Below are 16,282 nucleotides of genomic sequence, written 5' to 3'. Positions count from 1 at the left end.
GCGAGTTTAGTGTTGTCGTAAAAGTATAAATTTTCGTATAGCTGTCGGGGGTGCCGCTGTGCTCGGTTCCTCCAAAGTCACAAAATAATCCGCTTTAAGACATTTGTTTACTGATGTGAATGCGGGGAAAAAAATGAACCTTATATTGATCTTTTTTTTCTTTATCTTTGAAAGTCAGGGGGGCTTTAGTCCTGCTAGCACATAGATACCGACTGCCCCTGTTGAGAAGTTAGAAGATTTAATTTCCTGGTTTTGAGAGAGTAAGTCTTAAATAAGCTTGATTTAAAGGCTAATTCATACGGGGTGCCTTTCTGAATGTTTCTGAGCGAATGCGGCAGCTACGGTTCCGTTTTAACAAGCGTTTCAAAACACAGCAGTTGCCCCTCGGGCAAGAGATAAGAAACATTTGTGTGTCATGCCGACCACATTTTGTGCAATTTATTTATTTTATTTATCAACGTGAAAAGCTAATTTTATAAAAAAAAATCACGCAGTGAAATTTTGTTGAGAATCATAATCTTTAGAGATGTCATGACTGTGCGACAAAGAACAGGGATAATCATGGATAGAAAAGAAGAAAAAAAGCCCATTTATGAACTTGTTTCATGTTGCATTTTTATCAAGGTTTATAGTTTATTGATGTTTTTGTAACAATAGCTACCCCTACTACGGCTATCCCTGTATCCCACGCTTCACAGACTCCAGGTAGCTCTGAGAAAAGAAATAATGACACAGATACATTTGACTGATTCTTTTATCCAAAGATGAAACCTTGCCTTAAAAATCAATCCAGGAATAATTATATTATTACATCTTTGCAATATTTCTTGTAAACAAAGAAGGAAAAAAGTGCTTCGTGAAGGCTTTGAGCTGAGTCACATTGTTATAAGATGAAGAATGGCACAGACTTAATAAGCAAGTCTGATATCTGCTTCTGCATATATAGGATTCATCTGGGTGACTTTCTGTCATGCCTTTTGGCCGTTTTGGCTCGGAAAAAAAGAAAAAAAGAAAAGAATCTAAATAAAATTCTTGCCCAAGCGTAATAGCCATGTGGTACGCTCTGCCGCTGGTGGGAGCAGAAGTAATCAGAAGAGGAGCCAACATGCTGATATTAGACTTTTAGCACAGGAAACAAGGAACTCGCAGAAGGTGAAATTCATGGTCACAGAAAAAGAAAACGAAAAAAAAAAAGAAAAGAAAAGAAAAATGGAGCCAGTGTTCGGATTTAAATCTGCAGAATTTTGAAGGAGTTTCACATCCGTCATACACAGGTGAGAATAAGGAAAGTGTTTGTGGGATTCAATTTTATTATGGTAAATTAATAAACCCACATTTATTTGATTTTGCTTATGACTGCAGGTTCAGCTTTAATTTTCTTTGGGTGGCTAGACTTATTAAGAACCATCTAAAATTGCATTTGATTCTGCTCCAGGAGAGTTATATCTCCCACGGTTTCGCTGGTGCACTAATCAAATCCACCTGCCTCTAACAGGATGGAGGATGGAGCAGGTTACAGTAGCCCAGCCTATAAAATAACTATTAATTATGTGGACTTAATGTCTCCAAGTTCTCTACTCAGTGCTTTAATCACGAATAAATGTTTGCTGTTTACCAAAAAAAAGCAAAACAAACAAAAATCTAATGTATTCTTGGAGTGCTCCATTTACATACTGTATATCTGACCTGAGGTCAGGATTTTCCTTCATGTTTTTACATTTACAATGCACGGCATATATTTGTATACATTTACTCACGATCAGGCCATGACATAAATAAAGTAAAACATTATGCCCAATATTATGCCGGTTCCCTTTGTGCCACTGGAGCAGCTCTGGCTCTTCAGGGCATAACCTCAGGGGTATCCTGTGATTTCTGAAGCCAGGATGCTATCAGTGGAACCTTTGGGTGATGTCGTTGCATGGTGGGGTCTCCATCGATTGGACTTGTTTGTCCTGGGCATTCCATAAGGATTGAAGTCTGGGGGATTTGGAGACCAGGTCGGCAGCGGGCTGTGGTTTACTGGGTGTTCTGGTGCCGATCTATTATAGCCAGCATTAAAAAACAATTCTGTGATTTATGCTGGATTGGCTTTTCTGTGGCATCAGAGTGGACGGGCTAGCCGTTGGTCCTCAAGGGCACGAGTCAGCTTTGAAAACCCAGAGGAAATCCACCAAGCACGGGGAGAACATGTACGGGGAGAACTCCATGCACCCAGACCCGATGCGGGAAGCGAAACAAGGACCTGGAAATGCAAGGTGACAGTACTAACCACTAAGCCACCATGCCGCCAAATATATATATATATATATATATATATATATATATATACTGTAGAGTATGATCATGACATAATAAACAAACCATCTGTAAACTATCAGTTTCACCAGCCACTAGTTAAAATATCAAGTGATAGAACACAAAAAGGTAAATACAGTGGTTTATACTTTCATATAATCTGTAAATAGCCATTTACCAACAACAAAAAATCACCCTAATTTGTGATGATACAGATGAAACTGTCTAGTCCTAACACTCTTTCCGCAACAAATAAAAAAGGGCCTTTAAAAGCACTAGTTTATCAAAGAGTGTTATGAATTGTAATGCGTGTAATTAATGTGGCTAAAGCAGTCTGCATACTGGAATGACAATAATACATTGAAAGCCAACAAAACTTTTTCTTTTTTCCCTGTGCTTGCATTAGAGGCAAAAAGCATTCTGTAATCTACTTTAGCCATTTCTTTTTCCTTTTTCCTTTTTTTTTTTTTGCTTAGTATTTACATACTGGCGGCTTATCTACATCTTAACACAGCTTAAACCTCAGTTCCTTTCAGAATATCATCTTTAGTAAACACTTTATTTCACTGAGTATTATATTTAATTTAATGCATACCAATATATATATATATACATACATATATATATATATTTATTATTATTTTTTTATTTACTGAGAACAGACAGTGTAAGTTGTAATGATGAAATCTAATGAGGCACTACCTGCTGTGTCACCATCAAAGCTTGTTCACTCCTGGGAAAATGGTACGATAAAAGAGAAGGGTGTGTAAGCTCTAAAAGCATCATCTATAATTATTTGCATTAACAAATGCATGTATGTAATTCACATTATACTGTAAATCTGTTTACTGTATTTTATACAGGGTGGCTTAGATATCTGGAGCTACAGTACGGGCAGAAATGAATTAAAAAATATGAATTCCAGCACACAGTCAAATCGACAGCCTGTGACCTTGCGGCATTTGCGTGAAGCTGAATTCAAGAACGGTGAAGATTTCTTGATGTATCAGAAATGATGCAGAGATTTCTGATGACTCCTGACCTCAGATGACCCCAAAGAAAAATGATACAGTAGGTCTGGTTCTGTTCACTTTTCTATTGTTAGTTTAAAAGCCATGTACAATAAAATGAAAAACATTTAAGGAATAATATTTCTAGATCACATGGACATTTGGGCCACCATGTACAGTATACAGATGTGCCCATGCATGTGCACAGACCAACCATAACATCAACACTAACGCCACGTGAACCGAACAACAGTGATTTACACCAGCAAACTGGTGACTGGTCCAGTTTGACCATCAATACTGGCCATGACGGTATGACACCTATTGGTACTGTAAACCAGACAAACCAGTCTAACCCAGAGAGAGATCAACCCACAGCCAAGATCACCCAAAGGATCCGCTGCCAACATCCTGATGCCAGACATCATAACACACCACCCGGAGGCCCTGCAGAGCCACGCCCCAAAAGGCTACAGCTGTCATTGTGGCACAAGGGAACCATTACCAGTGAGATATAATAACATTACCTGTAACTAGTCAGATCATGAATATCTGTAGGCCCTTAGTGATCATGGTTTACAAAGGAACTCTACCCACCTGAAACCACTGGAAATTACTCAAACTGAGGTTCAAGTCCCACAACAGGCTGCATGGTGTGTGAATTCCTCAACCTCAGCTGCATCACTCAAGTTTATAACTTGTCGGAATTTTATTATTATTATTATCATCATCATCATTATTATTATTATTACATTGCCTAGTTATTTATGTTTGTTCCCACCTGCAAAATTTTCTAATGGATTTAATTGGTCCCCCGATCCCAAAATATAAACAAATTACTAGCCTAGTAGCCACATATGCTCGACTTAATGAACACCATCTTTCTTTGTCATGCTAACCTCAAGACCGCTTACTTGTGCCTGCATGAAAGTAAAAACCTCATGCTAATGCAAACTGTTTTTTTTTCTTCTTCCCCTGATATGTGCACATCTAGTCTTAACAAAATGCGCAGTAAAGCCTTGCGGGTGTTTTTTTGTTTTGTTTGTTTGTTTAAATTATAGTAGTGCACGTCTTACAGTATTTTCATTTCAAATGCTGCTCATTATTTACATTAAGTCATATTACACTAATAAATACTAACAAAACTGACTGTGTACTTGAAACGCCTTTTGTAAGACGCTGTTTCTGTTTGGTCTTTGTCTAATGTCTGACATGCTACAAACAGGCATAGGTTTCAATGTGTGCGCGAGCGAGAGGTAAAGCACAGAACAAGCGGAATGGTAAGCCGGATTAGAGCTGATCCCACCTGACTGTGGTGACTAAGGGGTGACGGGAGCTTGGCCATGATTCCTACGTAGGCCCTGTTCTGAAGGACGCTGCTCCTGTCAGCCGTTACCATCCAGGTTCCTTATCTCTCTCCTGGCAAGCTGACAGCTCTGATCGCCTGCCACCTCTACTTTAGGCATGCTGCCTCCAGAGCGGCCTGAAAGCTGCACAGTTGCAGATAAATCCCCCAAGCACTGGCCATCCTGGCCCAGTGACTGTCACAACTTTGAGGACTTTTCACCGTCTTCCATGCCAAGAGCACTTTAGGAGAGGCCCAAGTGTAATGGATTATAACCTCAGCTCGTTTCTCTAAAAGCATGCACACACACACACACACACACATCGTAACATAGGACTCAACATAAATTAACATTTCTAGAACATTAAGCTTGTTTCAGATAAGGGTGCACTTTGAATTTAGTGGAAGCATAAAGTACAAGCGAGTTCATTGTGTTAATTTAGGAACTCTAGAATAATGAGAATCCTATATATAAAATCCTGATGGCTAAAACATGGTATCGGTGCTAAAAAAATGTCTCACCTACAGTAGGTGAAGAAGTAAATTTTCAGATTGGATCAGATAACACCATTTTTTTATAATACTTAATGCTTATTATCTCCTGACCCATGCTTGTTTTTTAAAAATATTTTTATCAGATAAAAAAAAACACATTTGCTTAATACGATATCATGCCCTTTTATGTCCGTAGTGTCTGTTTCTTTTTTTTTTTTATAAAATCTTTCAATGATCTTAATTATCATTCAGATGAAACTTGGCCAATTTCGATTTTACATGGAAAGACATAAACCTGAAAAAAGTGTATTATTCTAAAATGTAAAATTGTTAAGATGTTGTAAAATGAATTTTTACAGGTCATATGCTTCTAGAGGCTTACATAAATTTTAGTATTAATATACTAAATTGACAGAAATATATCAATTAGTATCAAGAAATATTAATAATGTGCATTTTAAATTATTGTGTTTAAGGCGAGATTTAGTATAATGTTAAAAAATGGCCATTTTGGAGACACACACTGTACTGTATAAAATCATCTCTCCAAATGCTTACAGCTGAAGTTAGCAACTTAACATTTTTAAAGAAGCAAGATCCATCACTTCCATATTGCGTAAACTTCAGGAGTTGTTTCTTCCGCACACACTTTTTCTGTATTATACTGTATGTATAAACTACTGTAAATAAAAAAAAATAATCTGCACCAATACTGTTTTGGTCATATATATAGTACTGTATATAGTGCATACTAATATATATATAAATATATAATATATATATATATATATATATATATATATATATATATATATATATATATATAATTTTAGAAAGTAGTAACCCTAGAACTATTCCAGTCTAGCAATATGAGAAACAATGTAACTCATGGACAGCAACCCGAGGTCATGATCGAACCGGGACTCTGGAGCTGTGAGGCAAGAGCACTACCCAATTAATTTTAAATTGCTTTCAGTACCTGGGAAGAAGCCTAGAGTACTGTTGCTATGTACCAGTTGCTAAGTCCTGTTTACTGGATTTCCAAGACAGAAGATAGATATTGTCCTGAACTAGTCGAGCTGTTTAGTTTCAAGTGACTACAACAATAAGGAGGAAGGGCACAGAAACGAGCATCATCCCAAATACCCCATCCCAGTTTCAAAACAGCTTTATTTTCAAGTTAAGCTCCATTCTTTAAGATTTTAAGGCAGTATTCAATCATACAATCAAAAACACTAACCAAGTTTGGCAAAAAGAAAAAAATAACAACACATCCCTATACTGTACATAATGCAAAAAAAAATTACTTATGCTATATTCATTAATTTTTTCTTTATTTCCAGTAATAATTCATCAGGAGAGTGCGTCCCACACATGGACCTGCCTGTGTATGTGTGGGGTTTCTATGTGTCTTTGTCTGTATGTGTGGTGTAGCTCTTCAAGCCCAAGGTCACAGCAGAGGTGCTAACTATTCAGGATGCTGCTCCCATCCTGGCGCAGTAGATTTCCCAGCAGTGCACACTGATGAGTGGGCAAGCAAAATTGATTGGTACGTGGAACGCATAACATCAGTCTAACTAGATGTTCAATTCATTTCACACTTCTGTTGTCTAAGCCTCTGCAAAAAAAAAAGGGAAAGAAAAGAAAAGAAAATTGCACATTATGCGACTCGCCATCAGTTTCCATAAGAAGCAGTCTCTTCCATCAGAAGATGTTTATGATGGATAAAAATGCTAATCATCATCTTTATATCACCCTGATGCAAAGATTAAGGGGCCACGGAGCATGCTGTGCCAATCTTTTATTCTACACGTTCATGAAGACATCGCTGCGAATTGTTCTCATCCTTTAAATTAACATTTTATTCCCAATAGATGCACATGCATGTTTTGGCAATAAACTGTTACAGTAGATCTTGGCATGGAGACAACAATCAAGGTGCTGCTTTGATTTTATATGATAAGATTTTCACTTGTTGAAGTTTTTATTAGGAACCCTAGGTAATGGATTCTTCGCAGCATGGGCAGAAAGCCCAAAATTCAAGGGTATAGTGATTTAAGGGCCAGCATAGCAATGATTAGTGGGAATGAAACTTTATTCATTTCAGTAGTGCCTTCATTTAAGTCAGTCTAAGTCTTAGGTCTCGGATCATACAAATATCTCAACTGATTTTACTTAAAAACTCACGCCTGTATATTTTGTAATAAACAACTAAAATTAATCGTTCTTTAATTAATACCAATTTTAAGCGTCAACAAATTTTTATCAGTAATGTACCTTTTTCATCTTGCCTTGTTTTATTCCTTAATTTGTTAGCTCACATACAGTAGAATAAGTTCTGTATTCAGGGACGCGGGGTATATGAGGGTACTTCCTGGACAGGATGCCAATCCATCTCAGGGCACATACATATACACACACTCTGTAACACATTGCGTTGTGGGGAGGAAACCGGAGTACCCAGAGGAAACCCACCAAGCACAGGGAGAACATGCAAACTCCATGCACACAGAGATGGGAATCGAGCCTGGCTAGGGAATCGAACCCGGACCCTGAAGGCGCAAGGTGACAGTGCTAACCACAACACTACCGCACCGCCCCATGCCTTACTGATTAAAAAAAAAAATGTAAAAAAATAAATAAATAAATAAAATTATATATATATATATATATATATATATATATATATATATATATATATATATATATATGAGTAAGAAAAGGACCAATACTGTATGTTGACCTGACGGATAGAAGTTCAAATTTCAAATGAAGTGTTTATAGTTTATCAACAGTAGCTGATGAAATTGCATGAAAGTCATTTAGTTTATTCAAAGGAAAGAAAAAAAGAAATAGCAAGCTAAAAATCTGCTTAATGAAGAGTGAATGAATCATTTTGCACGCACCTACAGGCATGCAATGTCTCTGAAACTAGAGAATATCTTTCACAACCTCTTGCTGATCTAAAATAATCTGTCAAACGAAGAAATCGTTGTATGTATTTGCAACTTTGCAGCAGGAACGTCAAGCCTACGGTGTCTCGGCTCTTTTAGTTCGTGTTTTTGAGTCAGTCTGATAACAAGCTGTGGGAAAAGTTCCAACATGCACAGTAGCGTACTAAGTGGGAGGTGAGTAACAGTCAGTTATCTGAGTGATTCTGTTGAGTAACTTGAATAAAGCGTGAAATAATAAAATTGCTAAAAATCATGTGTTTGTGTTTGTTTTTGTCAGGACATTTGTTGATGAAACTGTTAAGTGTTTGTTTTTATAGATGAAAATGATGAAAAGATGACAATACATAAACAACATCAAGACAAGGGGCGTTCAAGTCAAACCAGAACTTTTGATTCTGCTGTTTGATTCTCAGTACTGTATGCCAGAGCCACGATCGGACTTGTCTGAAACGCTCCCAGTGGTGTTGGTGAATGATAGATGCATCACCTCTGCAGACTGGTGAAAAGTTAACTGTTCATTTTTAAGGATAGGGCATTCCAAATGCTTTCTTAAAAAGGTTTGCCTTATTCAAAAGTCCAAATTTGACTTGAACGCCCCTTGAAATGACAACAACAACAATAATAATAATAATAAGAAGAAGAATAATAAAATTTTAAGTTCCCACTACTTTTCCTTCAAGTAGCAAAATGTGTTAGAAATGTTGGTTATATAATTAAATATAATTAAAGCTGACAGTTAATGAGCAGCAGAAATGAGCTAACCCCACAGGGCAGATGGTAAAACACTGCTTAATAAAATACCTGTTTCACTTATATTAAGGGTTTCAAAGGCCACGGCTAATTATCTCGCCCTCTGACTTATGCATATTGTGAAATTCGAAAAAAAAACATTAAAATCTTCTTAGAATGTATTTTCTTCTTAGAAGAAATTCAATCTCAGTGTTTCTTTTGTATTCTTAGTTAAACGACATATAAATACATAACATACTGTATATTATACAGTATCACATGATAAATTAAAATTTTGAATGGATATAAAATACAGTACATAAAAGCATACAATATTGTGAAATAAATAAGTAATATATTTTTATAAATATATACTAGAATAAAAAGTGATATAAACCCTTTAAAAGAAAAGATTTGTCATTATTATATCTGAATAATATACTGTATACAGTACTGATACTGCTGAAAAGAAAAGTTCGATCCCCAACAGGGAATCTGAAGTACAAACATTTGAAGTTCGGCATAAATAAAGCAGAAGAAAAAAAAGGTCAGGAGGAGACGACAATGACACAGCAACGTTTTAGTCATAGATTATTAGAGTCAGCTTGCCTTGAGTCCTCTATTAACAGTCAATGCAGCTATTTCCTGTGAGTGATGAAGAGGGCAACAGTGGTCCAACCCCATCAGAGAGAAAAAAAGATCAGTAGATAAATTGCGAATGAAGGTAATGAGTAGTTGTTGGGATCGGCAGTCATTGTCTGGTTCGAGGCATCTGTCTGATGAGAAATGACAGATTCTCTTTTTTGAAATTCCTGCATAGTCGACAGTCTTCGAGGACCGCTTTCGGGCGGCCGTATAAAATGTCTTTTTCTACAAAGCAGTCGTTGACCGTTCAGCCTGATATCGTTAGTTAGAAACGACACGCTGTTACTGTAGGTGTTTGTGCACGGCGAGCTGCTGGGGCTTCACCTCTGACGGAGGGTGTGACTAGCATGTAGCGTTTCCTCTCGCGCGGCAGTAGGGCTGAGCAGATCTGAGACGTCTGTAAAAATGCAGACAGGCTAGACAGGCTGATGGATTGGGGACTGTTCATAGTAAGCGTCTGCTAGCAGCATGGAACATCTCAAGAGCCGGATGACAGATTAGGACAGGGGGTGGCATCCCACTAGAGGCATCAGCAGGAGCTTAGCTCTACTGATCTCAGCGCAACACACAGGGTGACAGGGGAGACAGATAAAGAGCAAACATGTTACTGAAACTTCTCCCAAGCTCGTTCTCGAGCAGTCGAGGTTAAATGAGGGGCCCGTGGTTAAAGAACCCAGTTTGTTTTTTATTTTTTGTTAGCAATGCATGACACAGTAGCTACCGATGTGTTTGTTTCTACTCCTCGGTTGTTCCCTTAGTGCTGTTTTAAGATGATTATAACATTTTACTTTTTAGGGTAAAAAAAAAAACAGAAGATGTGCAAGATATACCACATGCATTTGCATGCTATTACATGCCCTAGTGACTACACATATGCACACCAGTGGAATTGACTGAATTTGTTAGGTTTGAAAATGAAAACGCATTGAGAATTCATTTATTCGTTGGTTCGTTTACTTATCTTGTAGAATTTTTCATTTTGCATCATAACGTGATTGAATCTTTAAACCCCGTCCAATTTTCCAAGAGTTGGACGAATATACAGTACTTGAAGGGCGAAGCAAGGTTTGGGGAAAAAATTACTATTCCACAGATACGCATGTCAACAGCAAAGCAACCAAGCATAAATCTGATTCAAAGCTGTAATGCTGCTATAGAGATTGGTGCGCATTCAGTATTAGTGAGCTCAGTCACCAACAACTTTTTAAAGTAACTAATTACATTACAAAGCTAATGTCTTTAAAAATAATCAGTTACATTACAGTATTACTTTCTAATAAAAGTAACTAGTTCGAGTACTTTTCCATTGCAGAAAATAAAATATCCTTTGTGATTCCTCATGCATGTTGTTTTAGTCAAGACCTTTATAATTATTCCACTGTACCATCATCACTCAGCCAAGTTTGGCCCATAATCTGTTAACTACTAATACCCCTATCTCACCTACGTGGTTTCGCGCGGTGGCTGTAAGTACGGTTCATCATGATTCACCGCGAATTTTGGTGCTGTGATTAGGTTTCCTTCTTTTCGCACGTTGATCCTCGCATAGTCAAACCGCATAGGTGATATAGGGGTATAACAGCAGGAATAACAGAGGGGGGCGGGTTATCAGGTGCGGGGCTTGTAGGACGACTTTTACACACACACACTCTAACAGATTGGGAATGACCGCTGTCTGGCTCATGGATTACAGTACATAAATTGCCTAAATGACGGATTACATTTTTGAAAACATAACTAAATAACTGAGTACTTAAATGGCAAACTTACCACATTAGATTACTCGTTACATCAAAAAAGTAATCCAAGTCTAACGTTACCTTGTAACGCGTTACATCCTACACTGGTCACTAATGTTAAGCAAGGAAGTCTGAGATGCTGTCTGTCCCAATTCATCCCTACAGGTGTTTGTCTCTCCAATGGTCAGTTGACGCCATTGGAACTTTGGTAAACTATGTCTTGTACACACGGACATTGCCTTGCTAAAATAGTGTATATCTACTGTATATGGGCCTGGTAATTCCCTTTAAAGGAAACTGTATAATGTCTAGTGACTATTGTCTGATTGTAATGACCAGTACATACTCCGAAATCTCATACAACTGCATGCTTTTTAATTTTGTGGCAAAAGTAAGGAGTAAAAATGGTATGTAATTAGATTGCATATCATTAATTGTCTGAACACTAGACAGGAAATATATATATATTATGCAATTGCAATAATACACACTTAACATCTATGATAGAACCAGAACCAGAATATAGCACTAGCCAGGGAAAAATCCAGACGTTATACGCCCAGTACGAGCCTCCATTCTGTAGTACTGAATAAAACAACAAGGCTCCACTGTGTTGTTTTTCATGTGGATATGCCTTAATCTGGGACAATTACCGTTTTTCTGTGTCGTCTCCTGATTAACTTTGCACACTTTGTTTTTTCATAGTTGTACGAGAGCAAATTCCAAATAAGAGCCCAAGAGACCACTAAAGCTCATTTCAGATATTTTTTTTTTGGTGTTGTTGCACATGTCTACCCCAAATCAGGCCCTGAGTCTGATGTAAACACAACACGCTCCCACTTCTCTATTAAGCAGAAGAGTCGGGTGTCGGCGGGGTGTCTCGGCCCCATGCAGAGGCACTAATGAGATAGAATTCCGGTTCGAACGAGAGACTAAGATATACAGAAATCTTCGAGCCATCCATGTAAATAACCCAACTAGTCAAAAGGCATTAAGGACAAACAGACCATTCGCTTTTATACCTGTAATCTGTCCGCTGAACAAGAGCTCTCGAGTGTCTTATTTTTCAAGGCTACTAGCTGTCTTGTAACTGGATAATATAATTGGATGCATTCACTCAGGGATGGCATCGGTTCAAAGAAAGAGAGAGAGAGAGAGACAGAGAGAGAGAGAGAGGGAGGAAAGAAAACACAGAGGAAAGATAAAAAATAAGGTTAAAATCTTAATTTTCACAGGTTTGCCCTTAAGTTATACTCAACAATACCCTGCAAGTAATAATGAGCAGATGACTTTTTCTTATTCAGGGAAAAAAAAACTAAAAAACAGAACAAACAAACCAGACAGGCCTAATTTTACTGTAAGAATTAATTACACGCAGATTAATACAAGACATCTAATGATACACATGATTAAGTGATGTCAGGCAGGTTCATTCGCAGATCCAGTCTCGGATGAGTAAGCGACGCCGAAACGGTGGAACTTGTTGCCTCTTTCGTGCTCGGCATATGGGGCTTTAACAGCTCCAGACTCAGATGTCCGCTGTTCTCCGTTTATGCAGCAATCAGCACTGAAGAGGTCTGTCTCATTTGCATGATCATGCATATTCAAAGCAACTCACTGACAATTTTAAACAATCCTCCTCGACACCCTGCTGCTTTCTGATACAAATTACTCTGAATAGATTAGTGTAAACAATATGTTAAGACGCCGTAAATGAAAAAAAAAAAAAAAAACACACAAAGCCAATACCTTTTTTTATTTACATGATATTTAATTTTACATGAGGTTAAAGATTCTCTTTGGTCAAAGTGATGATTTTATACTAGGAACTGGACACATCAGTATTTAGACCTACGATATCACTGCACAATGAGGACATCAGAGGAGACGGCTCTGAATTAGAGACATCGCTTATCTCCATTTTATAAGCTCCTAAATAACGAGGGTAGAAGCCATATTGTTCAATTAAACCCACTTTGCAGTGATTAATATGATAATTACAACTAGGGATATTTATGCAGCAATATAATAGCAATTTAATAGACTCATGTAAGATGTTTATTTCAGTACTTGCTACCTTTTCATAGTCAGATATGGTATAATTAGTCTTTTTCTCATTTTTAAATCGTATCACGCTTTTGTACTTAATTTGACAGCAAAAACAAAAAAAATAAAAAAAATACTGTACCTTTAAGATATGTTTTTTTTAAGTATGTTTTTTTTTTCCTTGTTCTGACTTAAAAGGCAAGTGCTTGTGTTAAAGACCAAGGTTTAAAAAAAAAACTGCAACTATATCTACTCGAGGAACGTCTGGCATTGGTGTGAACTACTATACTGTACATGCAGGTAATTTACATAATCTTGAAGGATGCAACCAGAAATTCAACATCAAGGCGGCTACAGAATGTAAAATGATTCAGAGTACACACAACCTTCAAACCATAAATATTGGACTTATGTTGCTGACTCTGAATACGACCCTTTTTAAATAGTTGCTAACATGAAGTTTATCAGTAAACCACAGCTTGGAGATAAAATATGACAAAAATGCACAACTTCAGTTTATAGTGCACTTCAGGAAGTGCAGTCTATTTGTGCAACAACTCAGTCGCAAAAAAAAAATTAGAGTAGGAAAATAATCCAGATAACAAGAACATCAGTCTAAATTTGTACAAACTAATGATGTATACCAGCTTTCAAAGACCAAACAAAATAGTCAGACAGTCTAAATGCCAGCCACCCATCACCGATAAACGAGGCTGTCTGTGAGACGAATGGAAAGCCTTACTAGTTACAGTACCTAGCTGCCCAGATAAGAGTGAAGATTAAACTTGTAAATTACATCTTGTCCCATCCAGAAAAGGAATGAAAACTATAGACCGAGTAGGGGTAGCTCAGTGGTAAAGGTATTACTTTAGTGATCACAAGGTCCCAGGTTTTTGGGGCCACTGCCAAGTTAAAACTGTTTGGCCCTTGGACTGTGGGAGGAACCCAGAGTACCCGGTGGAAAACCCACCAAGCACGGAAAGAACATGCAAACTCCATGCACACAAAGACGGGAATCGAACCCGGACCCTGGAGGTGCAAGGACCCAGTGATGTCAACAGTGCTAACCACTACACCCCCATGCTGCCCGTCTGCCAAGTGCTGTAATGCAAAAACATGGCAGTGTCTGTTTTTTTAAAAAGTGTGTCTATATGGCAGCTGTGCTTTCATATAGTCAAAGTGTAGTATTATTAATAACTGTCCTATCTGCAGCTCCATAACACACTCATAAACAAAGCTTTTATAAAGCGAACATGGGTCAAAGCGGATCCTGCCACACTGGGTCTCTGTTAATGATTGACTACTTTGGTGCAACAGTAAACCTACAACATGAGCTTGATTTCAGCAAACTATAAATGTGCAACATCTGACAAGGCAATCATAATCACAGGAACAGGACTGTGAATCTGTTAAATACTGATTTTTTTTTTTAATTATTGTTGTAAAGTAAAGATGCACCGATCAATCGGACAGTGACTGCAGTGAATCTGCAGTTTTTTAGCTGGGCGTAACAGAAAAAGCGTTCACCCTATCATTCGTACTGTGGCTTGTTCCAGTCCTGGCTGGTCACTGATCTGTAGTCTAGGCAGCGGTTTGGTTTGGCTGCACTCGCAGAGCGGAGGGGAGGGGAGGAGAGGGGTGGCGTACGCATGCTCTCACATCAAGCATTAATAGTCAATCATGGGTGTCTGCGAGCCGAGCTCATGCGGATACCCACCGACCACCATATTTATGGAGGTGCAACAGCAGGAGCCAACATCAGGTCAATTTTGCCTACAAGCAGAGCCTAGAGCCATATTGATTTACTGAAGAAAAAAAATTCATTGCTCTCAGCTGTTCTTTAAGCTCCAGTGTACAAATTGGGAAAGAATTATCCGTTCACTTCATGTTTGAAAAGATGTGGTCAGCTGTCATCATCTGTCTCGAGTCATTTTCAGTTGGAAGACTTGTGCTGGTTTAGAGGAAAGGTCATCGATATCTAATAGTCAGGGTTTTACGGGGAAGGGGCGTCTCAGGCGGATGAAGCTCTAATCTGAAGAGCTCAGGATTAATCGCAATTTTAAAATATTCAGGTGTTCTTGTCTTATAAACGTGCAATGTTGGAATAAAGAAATTTATGACAAACTAGTTAAAGGAAACAGATTTTGCAGTTTCGTAACATTTTAAATCCCTCAAATGGGCTGAGTAGGATATGATGTGACACCGAACAAACAAACCAGCACCAAACACGGATCACAGATCCTAAAATCAACAACCTCGAGTCTTAGTCACCTGAGCCACCACGCCCACATCTTACATTTAATGCATTATTGTCAAAATAGCCCCTCTTAAAGGACCCTCAAGTAAAAAAAAATTGAGTTTATCCAAACTTCTATCTAGAAGCTTTTGATAATAAGACCTGCCGTCCAGCACATCTGGTGATGTTTTCTCAGTCATCTTATTATCAGCTTTAAAAGTGCCGTTATAACCCACAGCTGGGATAATTGAAAGCCATTAGGGTCAAACTTAGTCATATGATTGGAAAAAATAGTAATGCGTTAAAATTTCTAGATTAATCTCATGCATTAATGCGTTAATATTGACAACCTATGTATTTAAAAAATTTATAATTATAATAAAAAAAATATATAAAATAAAAATAAATAAATGAATAGATAGATAGATAGATAGATAGATAGATAGATAGATAGATAGATAATAATAATAATAATATCAATAGCAAACTGCAATCAGTACTATAAATCCTTCGACAGAAGCTATTAATAAGGACGTTGTAAAGCTTTTAAAAAATTTGGCCACCTTATTTTGTACATATGCAGTATGATCGGACTCTAACCCTCCCGCCCATCGAGCCAAACAAACACTTTTCCTATGCAATCTTAATAAAACATATTAAATAGCTAAAATAATAATAATAATAAAAAATAATAATAAAAAAACAAAAAAACAGGCAGATAGAGTTGACACAGGCGAATGCATAAGGACAGACACTTTATCACAACCAGAAACACAGAAACAGGA

General features: G+C 37.6%; 1 protein-coding gene across 1 annotated transcript in view; it reads right to left on the bottom strand.

The window, feature by feature from the left end:
* Positions 1-16,282, bottom strand: part of csmd3b (CUB and Sushi multiple domains 3b) — a 553,034-nt gene that overhangs the window by 329,346 nt on the left and 207,406 nt on the right. The window lies entirely within an intron of this gene.

This window comes from Clarias gariepinus, chromosome 3 (assembly GCF_024256425.1).
Source record: "Clarias gariepinus isolate MV-2021 ecotype Netherlands chromosome 3, CGAR_prim_01v2, whole genome shotgun sequence".
NCBI classification, from domain to species: domain Eukaryota; kingdom Metazoa; phylum Chordata; class Actinopteri; order Siluriformes; family Clariidae; genus Clarias; species Clarias gariepinus.
The sequence above is the reverse complement of the archived record's forward strand: the minus strand, read 5'-3'. Positions and strand labels throughout refer to the sequence as shown.